Source organism: Magnolia sinica, chromosome 15, assembly GCF_029962835.1.
Source record: "Magnolia sinica isolate HGM2019 chromosome 15, MsV1, whole genome shotgun sequence".
NCBI lineage: Eukaryota > Viridiplantae > Streptophyta > Magnoliopsida > Magnoliales > Magnoliaceae > Magnolia > Magnolia sinica.
Genome location: NC_080587.1, coordinates 38,405,111 through 38,429,392, shown reverse-complemented (window position 1 = coordinate 38,429,392; position 24,282 = coordinate 38,405,111). Strand labels below are relative to the sequence as shown.

The following is a 24,282-nucleotide window of genomic DNA, read 5'->3' as shown; positions in this document are numbered from 1 at the left end:
GAAGTCTTTTCATATAAAAAAGTCATGAAAATTTCCCAAACTTCCCCTTGTCTTTTTTTTTCCTCTCTAAATACTTTATTGGAAAATAGAAAATGTCTTTGTCTCCTTTATTTTCCAAGATCTCAAACTGGCCTTTAATTTCTTTCTTCTATTAGTATTGTACAGTTATTATATAGAATGGTTTGATAGATGCTTTGATTCGTAGTTTGAACAATAGATGGCTTGGTTCATAACTTTTGCTTAACTGCCTTAATTGGCTTTTACTTCAATCACAACAGACATAAGACACAATGGTGATTAACATCCAAAAGGTACCTTATGTGTCCAAGAAAGTATTCAATTAAGTATGGTCGGTCTTATAAATATCTTATAAATTCTCCCCTTTTGTTTGATTAGTATGCGGCGGTTGCATATAATTCCAAAGGCACATCTTCTCTTCATCCACGCAGCTATAATTCTATGAGAAACATCCTTCTCAATCTATCCTCTCTCATGAATTAACAACCCAAGATATATGTTTTGTGCCTTTACACTACATACTTGTAATCTTGTAATCTTGTAATCTTATCTTGCAGGCCATATTGAACCGACGCCTTCAATTCTGCAATCTGTCATAGATCATCTGGTTCAATGACACCTAATTCCAAAGAGTAGGAAACCAAACAGTTGTATTATCAGCTTCTTTGATAAGGTAAGTCCTAATCCTCTCTTTTTTCTTTTTTGCTTTTTTTCTTCCTTTTTTTAGGGATGAAGAGTTAGGTAATTCCTATTGTTTATGTCTCCTTTTCTTGTTTATCTTTTTGAGAAGGATGGTCAGCCATAAATGATGTTGCCCCATTTGTTCTAATTTTCAAATCTTTGTTTTGACTATCAATTTTCCTGAAAGGACTGAGGTTTTGATTTTACAATTGCTTTACAAGGGGAATACTCGCAACCATATTTGAAACCACCGCATTTGGACCACCCTATTTCTACACTTCTTTCATAATTTACAATGGCTTTCAATCACATTCTTTCTAGCGATCATGATGGAAATTACAAAGGCCCGCTCATGCTTACTCTAAAGGTAGGGTACGTTCGAAAGGTTCGATACATGCAATTTACACATCCTAATCCTAATCTCAACTCCTAAACCTAAACCTAAACTTGAAAACCCAAAGTTAAACCCAATCCCGAACCTAAACCCGATTTCCTAAACTTAAACCTTAACCTATTCTCAATTCCCTAAAGCTATAACCTTTAACCTATAAACTATAACCTAAACCTAAACCTAACCTAAAACTATAACCTAAACCTATAACCTAAACCTAAACTTAAAACCTAAATGTATTCTCAAATCCTTAAACCTAAACTTACACCTAATCCTAATCTCAACTCCTTAACCTAAACCTAAACTTGAAAACCCAAACCTAAACCCGATCCTTAACCTAAACTCGATTTCCTAAACCTAAACCTTAACCTATTCTCAATTCCCTAAAGCTATAACCTATAACTTAAACCTAAACCTAAACCTAAACCTATAACCTAAACCTATAACCTTAACCTAAACCTAAAACAATTTTTTGAAAACCAAATAGAGCCGAAGCCATTTTTTAACTCCGCCAATGCAACTCCTTGCATTGCCGGTCCCAAGCCCGAGTAAAGGAGGAGGGAAAAGGGCTTTAGAATGAGATCATTAACTATGGAGGAGATCCTAAAAATGTAGTGAGTATCTCTGGTTTTATTATTTTACTTGTACATTCCTATATTGATTACTCAAGCATGACGGTTATGCGCATTCTTTCAGGTGGATGTTGCATGTGGGAGGATTGGAGTTGCATATTTCAGATTCAAGCATCTAGTACGTCTCTTGTCAAGAATGCACATGTGTAGTTCATCAAACAATACATTATGTGATATCGTGTGCATGATATCTATGTTGTAATTACAGTTATCTATAATAATAATAATTTGTTCATTATAGTACATTCAGAATAGTTATCATTGTGGTTATAGTTATTCATTATGTGACAGGTTTTCAAGTGAGATGAACGAGCTTCAAAACAAAACGGTCTGCAGTTTTGAGAAGCAATTCCCATGATGTATGTGTGTTTCAGGGGCCATCTGCACCTTGGAAGCATACAATGGAAGGTAAGGAAAACCCTCGAGTTCCCTTCTTTAAATCATGAAAAGGTATTTGTGCTGAATCCCATGCATTGGCAATATTAGGCATGCTCATGAGCAGGACATGCATAATTTCGTAAAAATTGATGGAGCAGACCCGGATGTGCGTCGGAGCTATCGGGATGTTGAGCGAGGATCCCTGGAAGGTGGGAACCACTGTTATGACCATGATGAAGAAGTCCATTTTCTATGGACAGTATTGGAGTGGCCTGGCCTTTTGGACAGGCCATGTTTATATCTATATTTGCTCAAAATTGATGGAGCAAACCCGGATGTGTGTCAGAGCTATCCGGTTAAGCGGGGGTCCCTGGAAGGTGGGAACCACTGTTATGACCATGATGAAGCTGTCCATTTCCTATGGACAGCATTGGAGGGGCCTAGCCAATTGGATCAGGCTGTGTTTATATCTGTATTTGCAGGGACCACACCCTTAACCTAAACCACACCCTAAACCTATAACCTAAACCTATTCTTAATTCCCTAAAGCTATAACCTATAACCTATAACCTATAACCCAAACCTAAACCTAACCTAAACCTATAACCTAAACCTAAACCTAAACCTAAACCTAACCTAAACCTATAACCATAACCTAAACCACACCCTAAACCCAACCTAAACCTATAACCTTAACCTAAAACCTGAGCCTAAACCTAAAACCTAAATGTATTCTCAAATCCTTAAACCTAAACCTACACTTAATCCTAATCTCAACTCCTTAACCTAAACCTAAACCTAAACTTGAAAACCCAAACATAAACCCAATCCCGAACCCGAACATGATTTCCTAAACCTAAACCTTAACCTATTCTCAATTCCCTAAAGCTATAACCTATAACCTATAACCTATAACCTAAACCTAAACCTATGACCTTAACCTAAATCTAAATGTATTCACAAATCCCTAAACCTAAACCTACACCTAATCCTAATCTCAACTCCCTAACCTAAACCTAAACCTAAACTTGAATACCCAAACATAAACCCGATCCCGAACCCGAACCCGATTTCCTAAACCTAAACCTTAACCAATTCTCAATTTCCAAAAACTATAACCTATAAGATATAACCTATAACCTAAACATAAACCTAAACCTATAACCTTAACCTAAATCAAAACCTATAACCTAAACCTTAACATATAACCTATAACCTATAACCTAAACTTATAACCTATAACCAAACCTTAACCAAAATCTAAACCTATAACCTAAACCTAAAACCTAAATGTATTCTCAAATCCCTAAACCTAAACCTACACCTAATCCTAATCTCAACTCCCTAACCTAAACCTAAACCTAAACTTAAAAACCCAAACCTAAACCCGATCCCGAACCCGAACCAAATTTCCTAAACCTAAACCTTAACCTATTCTCAATTCCCTAAAGCTATAACATATAACCTAAACCTAAACCTAACCTAAACCTATAACCTAAACCTAAACATAAACCTAACCTAAACCTATAACCTAAACCTAAACCTAAACCTATAACCTTAACCAAAACCAAAACCTATAACCTACAGCTTAACATATAACCTATAACTTATAACCTAAACTTATAACCTATAACCAAACCTTAACCCAAACCTAAACCTATAACCTAAACCTAAAACCTAAATGTATTCACAAATCCCTAAACCTAAACCTACACCTAATCCTAATCTCAACTCCCTAACCTAAACCTAAACCTAAACCTAAACTTGAAAACCCAATCCCGAACCCGAACCTGATTTCCTAAACCTAAACCTTAACCTATTCTCAATTCCCAAAAGCTATAACCTATAACATATAACCTATAACCTTAACCTAAACCTATAACCTAAACCTAAACCTTAACCTAAACCTAAACATAAACCTATAACCTTAACCCAAACCAAAACCTATAATCTAAACCTTAACCTATAACATATAACCTATAACTTAAACTTATAACCTATAACCTAACATTAACCTAAACCTAAACCTAAACCTAAAACCTAAACCTAAACGTAAAACCTAAATGTATTCTCAAATCCCTAAACCTAAACCTACACCTAATCCTAATCTTAACTCCCTAACCTAAACCTAAACCTAAACTTGAAAACCCAAATCTAAACCTGATCCTAAACCCGAACCCGATTTCCTAAACCTTAACCTATTCTCAATTCCCTAAAGCTATAACCTATAACCTAAACCTATAACCTAAACCTAAACCTATAACCTAAATGTATTCTCAAATCCCTAAGCCTAAACCTATAACCTAAACCTATAACCTACAACATTAACATAAACTTATAACCTAAACCTATAACCTACAACATTAACCTAAACCTATACTTATAACCTAAGCCTATTCTCAAATACCAAAACTATAACCTAAACCTAAACCTATAACCTAAACCTTAACCTTAACCTATAACCTAAACCTTAACCTATAACCTATAACCTATAACCTATAACCTAAACTTAATTTCCTAAACCATAACATATAACCTAACCTAAACCTAAACCTGTAACCTACATTTATAACCTAAACCTAAACCTGTAACCTTAACCTAAACGTAAAACCTAAATCTAAACCTAAAACGTAAATGTATTCTCAAATCCCTAAACCTAACCCTAAAACCTACAACATTAACATAAACTTATAACCTAAACCATATGGTGAGACCATTCCTTGGGAAGTGGGTACTTGTGGTTACCCATGGTCCTCCTTGTGAAAATCGTCCAGACGTTTATTTTGGCCCTACAAACCATATGATGATACCATTCCTTTTGTGTCAATTTCATTTCTCTTTGAGTTTTTCTAATTCATTAAGAAAAAAAGAAAAAAGAAAATGGTTGTACATGATGCACTTCTTTCACTTTGTTTTTCTTTCCCCCCATGGTCATTATGATTTATGAATGCCATGACTATTTGTAGGATGATGGAATATACGAAGCTGTTACAGGAAGTGACTTTGTCATTACTAGAGTTGCATTTCGAGACAACTCTTTAAAGTACTACATAAATGACTGTGGAAGTAATTTTACAGAGGTCACTAAGAAATTGAAAGGAAAAGGAGTGGACTTGGACAACAATCGGTTTTTGATTCTTCAGGTGGGTGATGGCTGAAAAAGGCATATTTACTTGTGAAAAAATATCATACCGTCAAAATATATCTTCTCTTTCAATTCTTTATCATTGAAATTTCAAGGTGAAGTCGAGCAAATTTCTCTAATGAAGCCAAAGATTTGTATTTTCAACATTATTATAATTGTAATTGTAATTGATGGAATGAAGGATTGTAATTGATTGTAATTGTAATTGATTGAATGAAAGATTGTAATTGATTTTAATTGTAATTGATTGAATGAAGGATTGTAATTGATTGTAATTGTAATTGATTGAATGAAGGATTGTAATTAATTGTAATTGAATGAATGAATGATTGTAATTAATTGTAATGGAATGAATGAATGATTATGCAGGTGGTAATTGAATGAACAAATGATTATATATATATATTATTATATGAAATAGCTACGGATATTGACTGTAGCCAGTAGTCCGACAGCTGTAGCATTATTAAATTTGGCATATTGCTACGGATTTTAGCTACAAATAATATCCGTAGCTGTTTATATTTATCGCTACAGATATAATTGCTACGGATTATATCTGTAGATGTCATATCCTATAGCTACGGATTAAATCCGTAGCTATAGGTTCCAGACCTATTGTTACAGCACCTACGGCTACGGTCATGCTATGGAGTAGAACCATAGCCATAGGTCTAAGGCTACAAATTTTATCCGTAGCCTTTGCCCCTTTTTCTGGTAGTGTTGACTGGACTGCTGCTGGCCCAGAAGTCCAACAGCAGGCCCACCTCCTTATATGATATACACCACCATGTTGAGAAGAATTTAGGCCCCTTTAATGCCTTGTTAGGCCCACCTTTCATCTGATTATATAAAAGCCAGATTGCCCAGATTTTTCTAGATGTTTAATGGACCAGATGGGTTGAATATCTAGCCTTAGAATTCCTATAGTGAGGTGTTATCCATCCATTATAGTGGACTATATGGGCTGAATTCTGAACCACTATGTTAGCTATATTGTACACTTGGCCCAGCAATATTTTGGAGTCTATGGACTGCTCAAAGAGGCCCCCCATGTTGGATGTACTAGACATAGCCTACCTCAATATTTTCTGGGCTTTGGGCTGCCCCATGTGGTCCACCTTGATGTATGCGGGCTATGGGCTAACCAAAGAGGTCTAATATTGATGTATGAGATGATATTAGTGAAGCCCATTTATTTTCCAGCCATTATGAGGGCTATGAACTGTTTCATTAGGCCCTTAAGTGAGGCTCATTGTGATGTATATGTGGCCCTTGAGTGAGGCCCATTGTGATGTATATGAGGCCCATTGTGAAGTATATTAGGCCCTTGCATGAGGCCCATTGTGATGTATATGAGTCCCTTGTGTGAGGCATGGGCCCTGCTATATGTTTGACTCTATGTGGGCCACTCCTTGGGAGCAATGTTAGTTAAATGTCCACATTATATGGGCAATGATGGTCAAATGTCCATATTGTGACCTTCCCTTAGGCCCATTGTTAGGCCCATTCTCATCCTTCTTTAAGTGGGTTGACCCAAATCATTGGGCCCCATTAATATTTCCATGATCCATCTATTCATATTGTGCTAACTCATAATGTTGGGCTGCCATTGGTTGCTGGTAGGATTATTTTTAATCTTAGAGTCCATCTAGGACTTATTTGGGCCCCCTAGGGCATCTGGCGGCCTATATGATAGTATGGAGAAGGAAGCCCGTTCTGTATCCTTAGGAATATAGGTAGGCCACCTAGGCCCAACCTTGATATGAGAGGAGTACATTATCACTGTTGACGAAGACTTATCGTCTGAATCAGATCTGTTGCGCACTTTTTAGTTTAAGGTGCCGACTATATTCGTATAGGTTATGGTTTTCAAGGCTTTCAATGTCGGTTAATGGTTTATTATTGTTGTGGGTGAAATTTCATATACCAAATGCGATGTTTGTATTGCGTTTCTGATAAATATGAACTATATTGAGATTTGTGTATTCCATGTATATGTAGAAAGTATCATATACGTATGAAATATGAGCATGTGTTTTTCATGATTAATCGTCGTGTGTTTGTGCTAGTTGAATGTGTATCAACTCCTTGGCGAAAGGATTTGTCCTAATGTGAGCTATTACCAACATACATCATGTATGTTGGAATATGTAGCCTAAGTGTTTGTAGAAATGTTAGAATGAATAAGTGTGTAACATATTGTACTTTTTATGGGCGTTGAGAAGAGATTCTCTACTATCTTAATGATGTGTATGATTTCCTCCATGAAATTTACATTTTTTTGTCTGCTTAACTTAGACGCTACTTATGTGTAAATTCATGTTAAGTTGAAATCCATCAAATGCTCACATGCTTGTATGATTGGAATTGTTGATCCATTATTGTTCTGAATTGCTGGTATGAATATCTGTTATAATTGAATGTGTTTGGGACTATGAAATAGTCTAGGGAATCGGTAACAATATTTGAGTTCGTGGCTGAGGTCGCTTTTGTCACGTAGGACGTGTTTGACGAACCCGAGTTGTATTAGGGTTGTCGGCGGTGGTTTGGCCACATGGAGTGTTTACGCACTTTATGTCATTCAACTCAACGTGCGCTCGTGCTAATCGAGCTCGTCAAGTAACCCAATTATCCCGGTGGATGTTCGCCATGTATGGATGCTATTGTTTGAATCTAGGGTACCAAACTTACCAGTGCAATCCCGTTAACTATGGTACCTCGATCCGCTAAGACTCATGAGCTGAGCATGGTGGTATGGGACAACGTGGTCGAGTTGTCTACCTACGCTGGGGTGATGAGCCTTCCCATAGTGACCATTGAGCAATCCAGACTCCTAAGTCAATTATGGTGGTATGGGACACTATATTTATACTGTCGGCCTACATTGATTGATGACGAGCCCTTTGTAGTGACCTCAAGCATACCTTGATACTACATTGAGGCGACGAGCCTTATTGTAGCAACTAAGGTATGCTTAGGCATGTATTGATTGGTGACGAGCCCTTTGCAGCGATCTAGAACCATAATATCGTATGAGATTGTTTAGGACCGATGACCCTAGACTGGATCACCGTTTGGGAATTGATATAAGAAAGGTACCGTAGCTTCCCAATACTGCTATTTGAAAAGGACTAATAACAACTTGGTAATCATGTTCATGCACCGCATTGCATGTGCCTTGGCGTTGTGGAGTACTACAGGAGGTTGTCATGCGTACCGTAAGATGAAGACGCTGAGGGAGTGTAGGCGAGGGCATGCATCATTTCTACATACATCGTTGCATTAACAAGAGTAATTAGGACATGTTTGATTGTATTGCCTTATCATTACTACTTGATTGAATTGATAATATGTTAACTTTTACTATATAGTTTCACTCAGTTGATCACTCACTCCCACTTTCTGGGATGGTGTTTCAACACCAACCAGACTCTGTCTTAGATGCAGATGATGATGCGACCCTCGAGGCAAAGCAGGAGTATGAGGATGATGAGGAGGTGTTCTCCTCTATGCAGTTCTCAGGCGGGTTCATGTGAGCCGTGTCCTGAGCTACGGGGATTCAGGGTTTATTTTGTAATGGGTGATTTCATTTTGATACTTATATTTTGAAACAAACACTTGTAATTATGACCTGGCTGAGCATACATATCTCAGGGACTTATATAGCTATACATATGTGTTTCTTCAGTCTTTCGCTTGCATATTTCACCTATCCCTAGATTATGTTTGCAGTTTGGCTTAATCTACTCCATGTTTTATGCACTCATACAGACAACATACATCTATCATTGCATATGTTGCATAAGTGATGTTTTGAAACTCAAGAGATGAGTTATGCTCGACCCCCAAATTTCAGGGCGTTACAAGTTGGCATCAGAGCATGATTTGGATTAAACCAGACCTGGGTTGTGGTCACACAACGCACGCTGATGCCACCTTAGTATAGGAGGGTGCGAGATAAATCTAGAATCAGTGTAGGATTTCTAGTTGCACCTATTGGCGAAAGTTTTCTGGAAACAATCGCCGAGATGGAGTCCGTTCACACTCTTGATCACACACAGCGACCCCAAATCTCTTCTAGACCGTCCTTCGATGGGTTTAGACTATGTATCATCCCATCCCAGCCATTAAAAACTCGGTAAGCTTGAATCTGTATTAGGTTCTCTTCATAGTGACTTAGTATGAGTTGAAATGGACTAGGGGCCCAATCAGGGCAATTCCAGGGGTCCTGTAACAACCTTGGAAATTTTTGTGCTAATCTTTCCTTAAGTAGTTGTTTTTGGGGTAATTAGCGCCATACTCGATTGCTTGTGAAATTCGCATCAATCACTTTAAATTGTATCTACAAGGCTCAAAACTTGTAGATTAGTTAGCACTATGTTACTCTCAAATCTGGGATCCATCGCTAAATCCAGTTGTTCTGGAGAATTTTTGGGAGTTTTGGATCGGACCTGGACCGCGCGTCGAAAGTCCGATGGCGATGATCTTAGGCTGTTGCGGTCACCGAGTTGGGCTTGACCATCACCTCGAAAATCAAGTCCATGTGATGTTTTGGGTCGATTTGATTGAGTTCGGAGTGAAGAGTGTGAGAACGGTTGGATATTTAATGTGATTTTATGAAATCTGAGTCGTGTCGCTTGCGCGATGATTTTAAGCTATCTGACCGTTGGATTCTGACCCAATTTTACCCTCTGATCAGGGAAGGTGGCCCAGGCATATCCTTGTGCTTGTGGACCTCATCGAGATTCTGTGACCGTTGAACTGAGTGTGGTCCGCCACGGCTGATCTGAAGAGCCGGTCGGTACAAAAACTCAGCCTGACCTAGATCCATGGTTAGTGAGCTTAAGTCCGACCTTTCGTGGTTATAGGCCCACCCGAAGTGCTTCGTTGGATCGTAAGAGGATGGTATTGGTTATACCCTAAGTGTACCTTGACCCTGGGGTTATTTTCATCAATATGAGGCCTATTTATAGTCCTTAAACCCTAACCTTCTTTTCCATACGAATTTTCTCTAACCCTAGCTTGGAAAGAGAGTGGAAAAGAGAGAGATAGTGAGAGAGAAGTTGGTGAATCATCTTGGATTCTTTCCTATTCTTCTACATCCTTGAACCTTCACTTTGAATCATTATTCTGACGATTCTGAGTTCATCTTGGGGTAAGTTAACCTAACCCTAATCTGTGTTAGAGCTTAGAATAGTCTTGGTGTTGTTGTATCTCATTTCTATCCTTGTTTTAGGGTATTCTATCGCCGTTGACGAAGACAACTCGTCTGAAATCAGTTCGGTGTTCCTTCCTTGCTTAAGGTGCAGACTTTAAGTGTATAGGTTATGGTTTTCAAGGCTTTCAATGCCAGTTAATGATTTATTCTTGTTATGGATGAGATTTCACATGCCAAATGTTATGTTTATGTTGCGTTCCTGATACGCATGTGTTATATTGAGATTTATGTATTCTATGTGTATGTATAAAGTACCGTATACGTATAAATTATGCACTTGTGTTTGCCATGATTATTTGTCATGTATGCATGCTAGTTGTGTGTATGACAACTCCTTGGTAAAAGGAACTGTCCAAATGCTTGTAGTTCAACATACGTCATGTATGTTGTACCATGTATTCTAAGTGTTTGTAAAAATGCATGAATGATCTAAAGTGTAACTTATTACACTAATTGCGAGCGTTGAGGAGTGATTCTCAACACTCCTATTGATGTGCATCATTTTCTTCTTGCTAGTTACATTCCATGTTATTTAAATTCAAGCATTACTTATGCTTACGATTATGTTAAGTTGATATTCCTCAAGTGCTTGTGTACCATGATTTGAGTTGTTATTTCCTTTACTGTTCTAAATTCAATTCATATATCTATCATAGTGGAATGTGTTTGGGACTATGCATTAAACCAGGAAATCAGTAATCGGCCTTAAGATCGTGGCTGAGGTTGCTTTCGCCACGTAGGACGTATTAGACGAACCCGAGTCGTATTAGAGTTGTCGGCAGTGGTTTGGCCACGCGGAGTATTTGCGCACTCTATGTCACTCAACTCAACGTGCGCTCATGCTAGTCGAGTTCGTCAAGTAACCCGATTGTCCGATGTATGTTCACTATGTATGGATGCTACTGCTTGAATCTAGGGTACCGAACTTACCAGTGAAATCCTAATAACCATGGTACCTCGATCCGCTAAGACTCGTGAGCCAGACATGGTGGTATGGGACACCGTGGTCGAGCTGTCGGCCTACGCTGGGGTGACGAGCCTCCCCGTAGTGACCAGTGAGCAACTAAACTCGTGAGCCGATTATGGTGGTATGGGACACTATATTCGTGCTGTCGGCCTACATTGATTGGTGACGAGCCCTTTGTAGTGACCTCGAGCATACCTGGATACCGCAATGAGGTGACGAGCCGAACTGTGGAAATAAAGGAATGAAAGGCATGCATTGATTGGTGACAAGCCCTTTACTACGACCTCAAATATATGATCGTATGAGATGTCTAGGACTGACGACCCTAGTATGGATCACTGTTTGGATGATGATATGAGGAAGGTATCTTAGCTTCCCAATCCTGCTGGATGAAAAGGACTAATAACAACTTGGTAATCATATTCATGCACCGCATTTGCATGTGCTTTGTAGATGTGGTGCACTTTGAGGTGGTGTCATGTGTAACGTAAGATGAAGACGCTGAGGGTGTACGCGTGAGGGCACACATCATTTTGCATACATCCTTGCATTAACAAGAGTACTTAGGATTTATTTAAATGTTCTGCTTTATCATTACTGCTTGATTGAACTGATAACATGTTAACCAGTGCCTTATTGTTCCACTGAGTTGATCACTCACTCCCACGTTCTGGGGCGGTGTTAAACACCCACCAGACTCTGTCTTAGGTTCTGATGTTGCAGATGTCGATGCGACTTCTGAGGCAGAGCGGGAGATAGATGATGATGAGGCTGCTTTCTCTTATATGCAGTTTTCAGATGGGTTCTACCGAGCCTTGGTCTGATGCGCGGGATGTTGGGATTATTTTTGGGAATTTAAATGATGTAACTTGATACTTATAATTTTGATAAGTAACACTTTCATACGACTGGTTTGTATCTGTACTTCAGGGATTTACACTTGTACACATATTTTGCTATAAGTCTTCTGCTTGCTTTATTCACTTATCCCTGAATTATATCTGTGTTTTGGCTTAATCTATTCCATGTTTTATGCACTAATACAGTCAACATACATCAATCATTAAATATGTTGCATAAGGATGTTTTGGAACTCGGGAACTAAGTTATGCTCGACCCCCGAATTTCAGGGCATTACAGGTCCCCAGGGTGGGACCTATATCATTTTTTGAGCTTGGGGAGGGGGAGGACCTCGCCCCACCGGCGAGCCATCGCCGGTTAGTCTAGAGATCGGCGAGCCCTTGCCGCCCAGTGGGCTCGGACTGGTTGGGTCGGTCGGGCCGACACTCCTAGGCCCTAGTGTGGCCCACCCCTCCATGGTTGGTTGTTTAAAACCCTTCCCAAATCGTCTTCCCTTCATAAATCACCCCTCCAAGCTTCCCTTTTTCAGAAATTTCTCTTAAAACCCACAAAAATCCCTCTCCAAACCCTTTCTTCTTTCATTTTCGTGCACCCTCAATCTACCCATCTCAAAACCCACCACCATTGCTGATTTCCCTTTCTTTACTTTCCATTGGAGCACTCAAATCCCTACTTTGAGTCTCAAATTCGTGGAAGCCCCATCATTCCTTCTATTTTCCTCTTTTCTTTCATTTTTCATGGCCCTATTCGAGCTTATTACGGCCATATTTTTCATTTCCACCATTCTCTCTTTCATGGGGAAGAAAAGAGCTCCCGTTGATGAAGCTAGGCCTAACCGCCCAACCCGTTCACGGGGGCCGAGAGGTGTCGCCGCGAGCACGACCGCCACTCGAGAGTATCAGACAAAGCAGAACCTCGATCCCCGGGCTCCTGTTGGAAGGACTTTGTTGGCGGAGCTATCTCATGGTGTCTATGAGGGCCGTAGGGTCCTTTTTGAAGCTCATGTAGATGCACGGCTATTTGGAGAATATCTCTTATTTGAGCACCTGAAAGAGGCCAGGTGGGGTCCGCTATTTAAAGGTGAATACCGCGTAAATGTGGGTACTGTCCGAGCTTTCTATGCCCACATTCGAGAACCTTCGCTGGAGCCATTGCAGTTCAAGATCCCTTCTGGAAGAGATCGGGAGGCCACGGTCGAGTTGCTTTGATATCCCGACTTCTGAACGTGACGCTCGGCGAGGTTCATGTAAGTGAGAAGAATCTGAGTAGTGCGCATGAAAGGGATCGCCGCATGTGATTCCTTTATGGTCGTTTGGTTGAATGGTAGCCTAATAGAAGCCTTTTAGCGACCAACATGATAGACGACTTCCGCTTGCTTCACCACATCTGCACATTCAACGTCTATCGTAGGTGGATTTACCACAGTGAGTGCACGTGCCTAATGGTAGATTTCTTGTATCAGGTGGGGCAGGGAGAGAAGCTGTGTGTGCCTATGTACATCTTGCAATAGATAGTCCTTATCGCAAGTTCGAATAGAAGGACTGAATTGCTCCCATTTGCCCGACTCATCTGTAAGATTGCACATGAGTTTGGCTACAGACTTGGGGCAGAAAAGCCAGTACCTGTCCGTTACATCAATGAGACGACTCTTAATCAGATGGACATCGGCCTCGTCGACGGCAAGCCTTACTTGAAGAAAGTGAGGATGAGACTGAGAGCAAAGAGGAAGAGAGTAATGAAGAAGGTGGAGCTGAAATAGAAGAAGAAGAAAAGCAGGATGAGGAAGAAGTGGAGGCCCAGGACACGAGTGAGAGTTCTCCTCCCGCGGCACCTGATCAGGGCACAAATCAGGCCGCCAGGGATGCCCGTATAACTCAACTTGAGGAGGGTCAGGCTGTCCTATGACAGGACATTATGAATCTTTGAGGCCTCGTGAAACATAAGTTCAAGAAGGTGTCTCGCACTCTAAAGTCTATCCTGTGTTGCCTGCGGGATAAGGGTACCCCTCCTCCATCACCTGATTGCGACAAGTAGTTGCATATGTAGTCATCCTTTGCCCTGTGGTGTTGCTTGCTATTTTGTGTAGCCATTATAGGCGTAGTAGTTTGGAAGTTGTTTGTTGTTTGAAGCTTAAGTTGTATTAGCTCGCATGCTTTCTTTGTCGCGATCCATGTGATGCTGCACTTCTTGTATTGCGACAATTTTGTTAAATGAAATCCATGTTGTTTTCCTTAAGTTGTGATGTGAATATTGTGTGGGTGGATTATGTGGATGTTGAATCTCACAGGTTGCATTCTCTGTTAAATGTAGGGTATGCCTCCTAAGGGCTCGAAGACTTCGGCCCGTCTCTCTTTGGACGAGTCGCTTACCGGGGTTTCCCCCCTTAGGCGATACCCAGACGGATCCACAGTCGGGCTCATCTCATTTTGGTGCTACACCAGACTCTCAGCCAGCTATTGGCCCCGCTGCTGAGCCGACTCCTATGACACCATCTATGGTTCCTCCAGTCACGCCTTCGGTTCCTAAGCAGAATCATGTATCTGCGTCGACATCTCATGCATCTTCGTCCGCTCCGCCTCCTGATAGGCTAGAGCAAATGATGTTGTTGATGCAGCAGCAGCAGCAGCATCAGCAGTTTTTATCTTCCATGGCTGGTATCTTTGCTCAGTCGATGGGGGTGACTCCACCTTCTTCACCTATGCACCCATCTGGGAACACTAGTGCTAGCGGCACATTTGAGCGATTCCAACGCTTACGACCTCCCACATTCACGAGTTCTTATAGACCAAGGAGGCTGAGTACTGGATTAACCACATCTCTAAGATGCTAAGGTCGCTTCACTTTCTGAGGCTGAGCAGGTCGAGCTTGCCTCCTTCATGTTTGAGAAGGAGGCCAGTTTATGGTGGGACAGTGTTCTCTGCACAGTTGCAGAGGGTTTTGTGTGGACGTGAGAGGCGTTTGAGGCTCGCTTCCATGAGAAGTATTTCCCGGTCACTTACCGACACAAGAAGGAGAGTGAGTTCCTTCGCCTCCATCAGGGAGGGATGTCGGTGACAGAGTATGAGAACCGGTTTACTGAGCTAGGTCGGTATGCTCCATTGCTTCTGGGTGATCAGCCGATGCGGATGCGGCATTTTTCTGAGGGACTAAGGCCTGAGATTCGATCGAAGATGTGCTGTGCTAACATCTCTTCTTATGCTGAGTTGGTGAGCATGTCCCTGCGAGATGAGCAGGATAAGGACAGGTTGCCCCGTATGCGAGCACCTATGGTTCCCAGACCGCGACCTGACTTTCCGAGTATACCGTTTCTCGGCAAGAAGCCACGGGCAAATTCTCCTCTGAGACGTGCAGCATCGCCGGCTCAGCTGATGCGTTCAGATTTACACTGTACATACTGTGGAAAAATCAGGCATTTGGATCATAATTGCTTCACGTGAATGCAGGACAGTGGATTTATGCCGCCACAGAGGATCAGCCGTCCAATGCCTCAGGTCATATCAACTCCACCCCTTCGTTCAACACCAGCTCACCCATCTTTCAGGCCTTCTGTACCTCACTTCAGGCAACCTCAACGGCCTATGGTACCACCACCGAATCGCCCACAGTAGGCTCGAGTTCACGCGCTTACAGCTGAAGTGCCTGGGGCTGACTTAGTACCGAGATCTTTTGAGGTTACAACTCACATCCAAGGTATCCTCGTCTTCTTGTTGGTGGATACCGGGTCCACTACCTCTATTATATCGTATGCGGTAGTTAAGCGCCTGAGTTTGGGCACTGTTACTATGAAGGGAGTGACACTCACTACCGCTACAGGGACCTCCTCTGATTTTACCAAGGTTTGTATGGGTTGTTTGATTGATCTAGGGAGCAGATCTATTCTAATTGACCTGTTTTTCGCACCTCTATATCATTACGACGTTATTTTTGGCATGGATTGGCTCACGAAGATGCGAGCAGGGATTGATTGTGAGGCTAGACTGGTGACAGCCCATGGACCTGAGGGCGAGACATTTACTTTCCCTATTCAAGTCAGTTACTCTTTTCGATTTAGTTGTTATACTTCTCTATTGGAGAGTATTGCGGGTTCGATGCTTGAAAGCACACCAGTAGTTCAGGATTTTGAGGATGTATTCGAGACGATTCCTGGATTACCCCCTTAGCGCGAGATTGATTTTATTATCGATCTCATACCTGGTGCAACACCTATTTCATTGCCCACCTATCGCATGCCTCCAAGTGAAATGGAAGAATTGAGGAAGCAGATAGATGACTTGTTGAATTTGGGCTTTATTCGACCTAGTGTGTCCCCTTGGGGAGCACCTGTTCTGTTTGCCAAGAAGAAGGATGGTTCCTTGCGATTATGTATAGATTATCGTAGGTTAAATCAGGTGACAATGAAGAATAAGTATCCATTGCCCAGGATCAATGATCTGTTTGATCAGTTGAAGGGAGCACGATACTTTTTGAAGATTGACCTGCAGTCAGGGTATCATCAGTTACGTGTCAAGGATGATGATGTGCAGAAACCGCATTCAGAACTAGCTTCGGCCATTACGAGTTCCTTGTGATGTCGTTCAGTCTTACGAACGCATCAGCCGTGTTCATGGATCTAATGAACAGAGTGTTTTGGCCGTTTGTTCCGATTCGTCATTGTCTTTATCGATGACATTTTCATATACTCTATGAGTCGAGGAGAGCACGAGGAGCACCTAAGAGCGGTTTTGGATGCTCTCAGGGAGAAAAAGCTTTTTGCGCACTACAAGAAATGTGACTTCTGAAAAGAGGAAGTCAAGTTCCTAGGACATGTGGTGTCCAAGGAAGGGATAGCAGTCGACCTCGCTAAGGTAGCTGCAGTTCAGAACTGGAAGCGGCCTGGTTCGTTTACTGAGGTGAGAAGCTTTCTGGGCATAGCAGGCTATTATCGACGCTTCATATGAGACTTCTTGAAGATAGCCAGACTGTTGTCTCAGTTGACACGGAAGACTTAAAGTTTGCTTGGAATGAGAAGGCCGAAATAGCCTTTCAGGAGTTGAAGGACAAGTTGATGTCCGCCCCTGTGCTAGTATTGCCAGAGCAAGGGGTTAAGTATACGATATATACTGACTCCTCTCGCATTGGTCTGGGTTTTGTCCTCATGCAGAAGGACAGGGTGATTGCATATGCCTCGAGACAGTTGAGGAAACACGAAGAGAATTACCCTACACACGACCTAGAGTTGGCAACTGTCATTTTCGCACTAAAGCTCTGGAGACATTACCTCTACGGAGAGGAGTTCGAGCTCTTTTGCGACCACAAGAGCCTTAAGTATATCTTCACTCAGCGTGACTTGAATATGAGGCAACGCCGATAGATGGAAATCTTGAAGGACTTTAAGTTCAATGTCTCTTACCATCTGGGCAAGGCAAACCTTTTGGCAGACGCGTTGAGTCGCAAGAAGACTATAGAGTTTGCGGCTCCGCTAATGATAACAGAATGGGACATGATAGAGTTTGTGCGAGACTTTGAGCAGAAACTCATGGTGGAAGAGTCGTATGAGGTTATCGCACACATTCAAGTACAACCCCTCACTGACGAAGGATCATTGCAGCTCAGGCAGATGATGAACTATTAGCGAAGATGAGAGAGCGGGTTTGTACAGATGAGGACTCCGAGTGGAGTGTTGGTTCAGATGGAGGCCTACGATATCATGGCCGCCTATGTGTCCTAGATGTTCCTGACTTGAGACGGGAGGTTCTCGAGTTAGCCCATAATTCAAAGCTTACAATGCATCCAGGTAGCACGAAGATGTATCAAGACATAAGGAGATCTTACTGGTGGGACAACATGAAGGTTCACATTTCTGAGTTCGTATCCCATTGTCTCACGTGCCAGCAGGTCAAGGCAGAGCATCGCTAACCTCCTGGGTTACTTCAGCCCATGCCCATAGCAGAATGGAAGTGGGACTTCATCTCTATGGATTTTATTTCAGGGCTACCGAGAACGAGGAAGGGTCATGACTCCATTTGGGTGATCATCGGCCGATTGACGAAATCGGCTCATTTCTTACCAATCAGAGTTACGAACTCTGCAGATGAGTTAGTTAGGTTGTACATTAAGGAGATTGTACGTCTGCATGGAGTTCCCTTGGAGATCGTGTTGGACCAAGACACGCGATTCACATCTATCTTCTGGACTCGTATCTAGGAAGCGATGGGTGTGAAATTAAAGCTCAGCACCGCGTTTCATCCACAGACAGACGGGCAGATGGAATGTGTGAATCAGATTCTGGAGGACATGTTACGAGCTTGTATTTTAGATTTTAAGGACAGTTGGGATAACTGTCTCCCTTATGCAGAGTTTGCATATAACAACAGCTTCCAGGTGAGTATTGGCATGGCTCCCTACGAGGCATTGTATGGTCACTCGTGTAGAGCACCGCATTGTTCGGCAGAAGTTGGCGAGCGTAGTTTGATTGGCCCAGAGTTAGTTCAGGCGACTTCAAAGAAAATTGACATTATTCGACGTCGACTTATGATAGCCTAGAGCAGGCAGAAGAGTTATGCTGATACGAGGCGGCAACTACTTGAGTTTGAGGTTGGAGACCATGTATTTCTTCAGATTTCCCCTATGAAGGGAGTCCTACTATTTGGTAAGAAGGGCAAGCTCATGCCGAGATTTATTGGTCCATTTCAAATACTGGATCGAGTGGGGGTAGTACCCTATCACCTTGCTTTACCCACACCACTTGCGGGCATACATAACGTATTTCATGTTTCTATGCTGAAGAAATACGTTCCTGATCCTTCGCATATTATCAGTTGGGAGTAGGTGCAGTTGAGCAAGGATGCCACATATGTACTGCGACCGACGCATATCCTAGACAGGAAGGAGCAAGTATTACGTAGCGGGGTCATTCCACTTGTGAAAGTACTGTGGACGCATCACAATGAAGAAGAGGCTACTTGGGAGACTGAAGCTGAGGTCAGAAAGAACTACCCTCAGATCCTCGAGGAGTATGAGAAGGTACTAATTTCGAGGACGAAATTTTTCTTTACAGGGGGTAGATTGTAACATCCCGAAAAATTTCATGCAAAGGCCCGAGCACCACCTCAATCAGGATTCTCTTAAGACTCAATCCTTTAGAAGTTAAATGTGAATTAACTAGCGCTAAACTCGATTACCTGTGAAATTAGCACCAATCACTTTAAATTCGATCTGTAAGACCCAAAACCTGTAGAATCGTTAGCGCTACGTTACCCTGAAACCTAGGATTCAACGCTAAATCCAGTTGCTCTTGGGAGTACTTGGAAACTTTGTATCGGACCTGGACAGTGCATCGAAAGTCCGATAGCGATGATCATAGATAATTATTATCATCTTGTTGGGCTTGACAATCACCTCAAAAATCAAGTCCAGATGATGTCCTGAGACGATTTGCTGGAGTCCGGAGTAAAGAGTGTGAGGAAGATGAAATTATTTAGAAATTAAAAATGAATTTAAAAAATCTGAGTCGTGTCACTTACGCGCAGATTTTAAGCATTCTGACCCAAATTTACCCTCGGATCAGGGAAGATAGCCCATACATGTCAAAGTGCCTGTGGACCTGATCGAGTTTCGGTGACCGTTTAATTAAAATTGGTCCGCCATAGGCGATCTGGAAACCTGATCGGACTGAAAACTTAACTTGCTTAAGATCCAATATTAGTGAGCTTAAGTCCGACCACACTCAGAAAAAGGACCTCCAGAAATGCTCCATTGGATCGAAATGGACCCGATTTAGTTATAACCTAAGTATACCTTCGCCCTGGGGCTATTTCCATCAAATTTAGGCCTATATAAAGACCTTAAACCCTCACTCTCAAACTCCAAACGAATTTTCCAAACCCTAGCTAAGAGAGAGGAAAAGAGAGAGAAAGTGAGAGAGAAGTTGGTGAATCATCCTAAGATTCTTCCCAGTTACTCTGCGTACCTAATCCATCGCATTTGAATCGTTATTCCGGCAATTCTAATCTCATTTTTAGGTAAGTCAATTAAACACTAACCTATTTTGGAGCTTAGAATAGTCTAAAGTGTTGATGTAGCTAATTTAATTCATGCCTTACGTTATCTAGTCGCCGTTGACGAAGACTTATCGTCTGAATCAGATCTGTTGCGCACTTTCTAGTTTAAGGTGCGGACTATATTCATATAGGTTATGGTTTTTAAGGCTTTCCATGTCGGTTAATGGTTTATTATTGTTGTGGGTGAAATTTCACATGCCAAATGTGATGTTTGTATTGCGTTTCTGATATATATGAACTATATTGAGATTTGTGTATTCCATGTATATGTAGAAAGTATCATATATGTATGAAATACGAGCATGTGTTTGTCATGATTAATCGTTGTGTGTTTGTGCTAGTTGTATGTGTATCAACTCCTTGGTGAAAGGATTTGTCCTAATGTGAGCTATTACCAACATATGTCATGTATGTTGGAATATGTGGCCTAAGTGTTTGTAGAAATGTCAGAATGAATAAGTGTGTAATATATTATACTTTTTATGGGCGTTGAGAAAAGATTCTCAACTATCTTAATGATGTGTATGATTTCCTCCATGAAATTTACATTTTTTTGTCTGCTTAACTTAGATGCTACTTATGTATAAATTCATGTTAAGTTGAAATTCATCAAATGCTCACATGCTTGTATGATTGGAATTGTTGATCCATTACTGTTCTGAATTGCTGGTATGAATATCTATTATAATTGAATGTGTTTGGGACTATGAAATAGTCTAGGGAATCGGTAACAAGGATTGAGTTCGTGGCTGAGGTCGCTTTCGTCACGTAGGACGTGTTTGACGAACCCGAATCGTATTAGGGTTGTTGGCAGTGGTTTGGCCACACAGAGTGTTTGTGCACTTCATGTTGTTCAACTCAACGTGCACTCGTACTAGTCGAGCTCGTCAAGTAACCCGATTGTCCCGATGGATGTTCACCATGTATGGACGCTATTGTTTGAATCTAGGGTACCAAACTTACCAGTGCAATCCCGTTAACTATGGTACCTCGATCCGCTAAGACTCATGAGCCGAGCATGGTGGTATGGGACACTGTGGTCGAGCTGTCGGCCTATGCTGGGGTGATGAGCCTCCCCGTAGTGACCAGTGAGCAATCTAGACTCGTGAGCCGATTATGGTGATATAGGACACTATATTCGCGCTGTCAGCCTACATTAATTGGTGACGAGCCCTTTGTAGTGACCTTGAGCATACCATGATACTACATTGAGGTGACGAGCCTTATTGTAGCAACTAAGGTATGATTAGGCATGCATTGATTGGTGACGAGCCCTTTGTAGCGACCTAGAACCATAATATCGTATGAGATTGTCTAGGACCAATGACCCTAGACTGGATCAGTATTTGGGATTTGATATAAGGAAAGTACCTTAGCTTCCCAATCCTGCTATATGAAAAGGACTAATAACAACTTGGTAATCATGTTCATGCGCCGCATTGCATGTGCCTTGGCGTTGTGGAGCACTGCGGGAGGTTGTCATGCGTACCGTAAGATGAAGACGCTGAGGGAGTGCAGGCGAGGGCATGCATCATTTCTACATACATCCTTACATTAACAAGAGTAATTAAGACATGTTTGATTGTATTGCCTTATCATTACTGCTTGATTGAATTGATAATATGTTAACTTTTACTATATAGTTCCACTGAGTTGATCACTCACTCCCACTTTCTGGGACGGTGTTTCAACACCAACCAGACTTTGTCTTAGATGTAGATGATGATGTGACCCATGAGGCAGAGCAGGAGTATGAGGATGATCAGGAGGCGTTCTCCTCTATGCAGTTCTTAGGCGCGTTCATGTGAGCCGTGTCCTAAGCTACGACGATTCAGGGTTTATTTTGTAATGGTTGATTTCATTTTGATACTTATATTTTGAAACAAACACTTGTAATCATGACCTGGCAGAACATACATATCTCAGGGACTTATATAGCTATACATATGTGTTTCTTCAGTCTTCTGCTTGCATATTTCACCTATCCCTGGATTATGTTTGCAGTTTGGCTTAATCTACTCCATGTTTTATGCACTCATACAGACAACATACATCCATCATTGCATATGTTGCACAAGTGATGTTTTGAAACTCAGGAGCTGAGTTATGCTCAAACCCCAAATTTGAGGGCGTTACAATACATGAGCGCTCGAATGTTGAATACTAGTAGGCCGCGTCTCCCACTCTATCGTAGTCGGTTGGAAAGGGGTTATGGCCTTACACAGCTAGGCTGAGTTTGACCAGCTTGTAATTGGATCCGCTATCGACGTGCCAGGTAGATATTGGCTGACTACTGGTCAGGCGGATAGTGAGGTCTCTTCCACTTGCATGGTTGCACATCCAGTGAGCGGCATTTGCATGTAGAGTGTACTTGACCACGGTGATAATCCTAGAGATGTATGGTGTTGATATGTGGACTTATTGAGTGGGAGTTGTATACTCAGTATCTTACTCATTCATTCATTCATCCACTATCCACTCGGGCTGGTGGTGTGCAAATAATTTGATATGTGTACCTTCAAAATGGCCAGGATTTCAGTTAGGCATGTGACTAACCTGAGATCGGGAGTCTACCACATTGAGCCTGGCTATCCAAATTTAGGTATGGGACTGGTTTGGATAGAAGTCCCTTATGATGGACCCCATAGCCTGCGATACTATGTACTATCAACCTGACTTCATACTCCAGCTTGGTCACTTCATCGCACCGCATATTGCATACTGCATCCGCCGCATATGGCATTTTAGGTTGCTATATTTCTGCATTTATATGGCCTAAATGATCCTGATGGTATTTATGAACTTGCCAGCATGTTTCCGCATTACTCTGATATTGTACGATTTGTGGATTGCCAGTATTTCCGCTTACTTTGATATTTATATGCTTAGTATGTGCATCGCACACACTTACACCACCCTCTAAGCTTTTTATACGCTTATGCATGATAGATGCGTGCAGTTGTCGTTAGGTCGTAGCAGTGTTGAGCTTGTAGTGTGCAACCGTCTTCTGGAGCTTTGATTTTCGATATGTATATATATATATATACATATATATTTTCCTTTCAACATTGTATTTAAATGTTTATATTAGTGGATATGTGATGATGATGTTGCCTTTGTGATTTGGGTAAACTTGTGGTTATGCTTATTACGAGTTAAATGTACATTAGAAAAATCCTCCTTATAGGATCCCAGGATTGGAATCTGGCGTATGGATGTTGGGAGCCGAGAATGGGGTACTGCGGAGGCTGGTAGCATCGGATTCAACGATCGGGAATTTTGTGAGCCCAATTTTTGAGTTTAGGGCGTGACTCTCTCTCTCTCTCTCTCTCTCTCTCTCTCTCTTTCCCTATTTCATTCTCCCATTTCCTCCATTGTTGCAAGTCCTTAGACATCCCAAGCTCTCCAAAAATCTAGCCCCTTGCATGCTCCTATACCTCCTCATCCAACCATCCAAAGATAATCCCAACCATTGAAACATCTTCCCTGGCCTACTAGGATTCCATTGGTGGAAGAAGGAGCTTGAGATTTGAAGGTGGGTGCTCTTTAGAGTTAGATCCCACTTAGATCCAACTCCCTTCCTTAGATCACTTTCTTTTCTTTGCATGGGGACTTGAAGGACCCACCAATCCATGGTGGAGATCCTCCAGGATTCTCTAGATGTGGCCTTGGGCCCATCTTATTGCATGCATGGAACCCATATGTGATTGTATGGTGTAGATCATGTGAAGGACTCATAGTGGCGGAGTCCCTCCTCTATTGGCCGATTTTCTCTCTCTCTCTCTCTCACTCCTTACATCTCCTATTTCCTGATGATCATGGCCCATCTGATGTGCTCAGTACATCCAGACCGTCCAACAGGGTGGGACGCCCCTCTTGTCCTATTTTCTGGATGCAGGCCTGCCCACCTTGCTGCCCTGTCTTACATGCAAAGGTCTGATGCATGTGG

The 24,282-nt window shown here is 41.8% G+C and overlaps 1 long non-coding RNA gene across 1 annotated transcript; it reads left to right on the top strand.

Moving 5' to 3' along the window:
- Positions 1 to 1,852: 1,852 nt before the first annotated feature.
- LOC131227521 (uncharacterized) lies at positions 1,853 to 5,567 on the top strand. Its single transcript, XR_009162339.1, has 2 exons — positions 1,853 to 2,130; positions 5,067 to 5,567. It is a non-coding gene; the product is annotated as an uncharacterized LOC131227521 (long non-coding RNA).
- The last annotated feature ends 18,715 nt before the right edge of the window (positions 5,568 to 24,282 follow it).